The sequence below is a fragment of the Macrobrachium nipponense genome, chromosome 3, assembly GCF_015104395.2.
Source record: "Macrobrachium nipponense isolate FS-2020 chromosome 3, ASM1510439v2, whole genome shotgun sequence".
NCBI lineage: Eukaryota > Metazoa > Arthropoda > Malacostraca > Decapoda > Palaemonidae > Macrobrachium > Macrobrachium nipponense.
In genome coordinates, this window is record NC_087202.1 from 10,001,314 (window position 1) to 10,004,308 (window position 2,995).

Sequence of the window (2,995 nt, forward strand, 5' to 3'; positions counted from 1 at the left end):
TATCTCTGCATCCATACTTTTATCTTGTTTTCTTTGTTTTCCTTATTTTTCTGTCATTTCTTTTTTATTTTTGTTTACTCTCTTCCGTTTTCTCTCTTCTCTTTTCTTCTTCTTCTTCCTCTCCTCTCTTCTTCATCTCAACTATTTGTAACATTCAATCTTGATTTAATAACATTGTCTATCCATGATAGACATGTTGAACAAAAAAGTTCTTGTATCTTTTCTCAAATCTTGTATTACCTCAGCACACTGTGGATGGGTCGGAATGTTGCATGCAGCACATTTTGCTGATTAGGTTTTGTGGATTGACTATGCTATACCAAACCTTACACAGTTTGCATGCTTTTGGCATTCTTTTTCCTAATGCATCAATTAGTATATTCACAAGATTCACCTTATTCATTTTCTTTTCTTTGTCGGAATATGTTGGTTTATGTATATTTTCTTTATGAGTCTCTTGACCACTTGGATTTTATTTGGAACTTCTTCATTATTTTCAAGATGTTTCATTAGATTTGTTCCAGTTTGAAGGATTATATCCTTCTAATATATCTATGAATGCTTTTGTATCTTTTTGGTTAGGGACTGTTGCTGATTCATAGATGAGAAATGCCAGTTCCCTTCTGCTACCTCATCGTATTGCGAATCTGCTAGACACGCCAAATTACGCCACCTTTTCCCGCAGTTGGAACTTACTGCCATCTTGTTCTGATTTATAGTATTACACTTGATAAACTAACTTAGAAGACGCTTTATCCTACTATTTTCACACTAATCTTATCACCGATAGTTCACGAACACTTCTAGATATTTCTCAATTCTAGTCGTATGTTAAACTTGTGAATACTCTGATTATTGTGACTTCACGCGGGTACGTCTCACCAAGACAGAGGCCCAGGGACCGAAAACGATTGCGTCACACTACGGCGGTAATCCAGCAGTAAAAAATCTTCATACATGTTATATCCAAAAAGTAAATAATAAAAAGATATATGCGCAGTTACGATTATAACAATTACATGAATAGCTGATAACAATCTGCATGAATAACTGGTAAACTGTTCTGCAAGACAGTTGTGTATAGCAATTATTTACAATAGGTACGAAAGTCAAGATGTCGTGACGTCATAATACAAACTTAAAAGAACGTTCTAATTCAGAAAAAATAATTACTTAAATTTGAGTCAGAGTCGAGTTACTTTTTCAATGACGAATATTTTCAAATTAATCATCATAAATATGTAAAATATTGATGTTTTACTACTTATTTAAAAATTAGCTAAGAGCACGCTTCTCGTCATCTTCTACCAAAACAGCTGTTTTACTCCTGGCTTGTTTGTTGGTGAGAAATCGTGTTTCGATTGTTGTGATAAAAGTGCTCCAGCGTCTGTGGGTACAAGTGGTGTGCGGATTTATCACAGGAAATGGAAAGTTTGTTGACACAAGCGACTCCGTAAACATCGAGATGGCGTCAATCTTCGAAACATTTTTAGTTGTAAGTAAAAATTTCTAAAGTGTTTTGGTGAGATTTCCACTGCCGTGGACGCCATTTTCAGTACCCTCTGTTTAAATCTTAAAATTTGGCCTTAATTTCTAACTTTGGAGAAAATACTTAGGGTAGAATATCACGACAGGCCAACCCTCATCACGGTGGACGGGTCTTATTCACCTCGATATTTAATGGTGAAACATGAATACAATTGCAACTCTAAGCATACCATTTAAAAGACTGAGTTTCGTCAACATATTGTGATATATGAAAGCCCCATACGAATTAAAATAAGCATGTGAGCTCTTCGTATATGTTTTCAAGGCAGTTTTTGAAATCCATATGGCGGCTACGTTTTGCATGGACGGTTTCTCATCAGTGACGGCCACCATCTTTCCCCAGCCTTCCCAGCACTCATTTGAACAATGTTAGCGTATGTATGTAACGTTTATTGATCTTACTCAAGATTGCAGTTGTAATCAGCACAATAAAACAAAACACATTTTGTTGCCTATATTAGTGAAAGTATGAAACTTGTTATTCCCGGGGTTATGTTGGAAAGAAAAAAAAAAACTGAATCATTCTTACCTTGTAATCAGTGGTTTTATCCTTACTGCCATCACAACTGAAACTCCACAGTGCTTATTTGATTGTAATTATACACATTTTGGTCTTAATTCACTCCACAGTGCACTCGAACCACATTGCTGTTCGTGTTTCCTAAGCACTCACTCCGTAAACAAAGTTACGAGCAGCAGACGACAACACTGATTATGAGATGCAAAGCTTTATTCCCTTAATTGTTTACTTACTCAATATTTAGTTTAACTCTACTCAAAATGTTTATTTAATTCATGTCCATTATCCCTTTTTTGCAACCAAATTAACCCCCCAAAATTACAAATGTTTTCGGATGTATACTTACGAGCAGACGACGTGAGGAAAAAATGGCTCATCGTTGCCAATCTAGTGGAGCGTCACACATACGCCGATGCATTTACAAACTGTTTCGATGAATTCTAGTTGTCATAGTAATGCAGTAATGATAAAATTGCTCTAATATGTATATACTACAAATAGATACGCTAATTTCACTTATTTCCCCGGTTTTGTGTAAGTCTTATACCTAGTTTGGAGGGTAACACATTACCAATTGACAACACTGATAAACAATTGAAGAGTGCAAAACGCCGCAAAGAATGCCGTAGTCCCCTTGAATAAGTACGAATAAGTGCTGGTAAGAGGTGGGTACAAGTGGTGTGCAGATTTAGCACATGAAATGGGAAGTTTGTTGACACAAGCGACTCCGTAAACATCAAGATAGCGTCAATCTTCGAAACATTTTTAGTTGTAAGTAAAAATTGTCTAAAGCGTTTTGGTGAGATTTCCACTGCAGTAGGCCACCCTTTTCAGTACCCTCTGTTTAAATCTTAAAATTTGGCCTTAATTTCTAACTTTGGAGAAAATACTTACTTCGAAAGGAGAGTAGAGGTCTTTAGCTCCGTT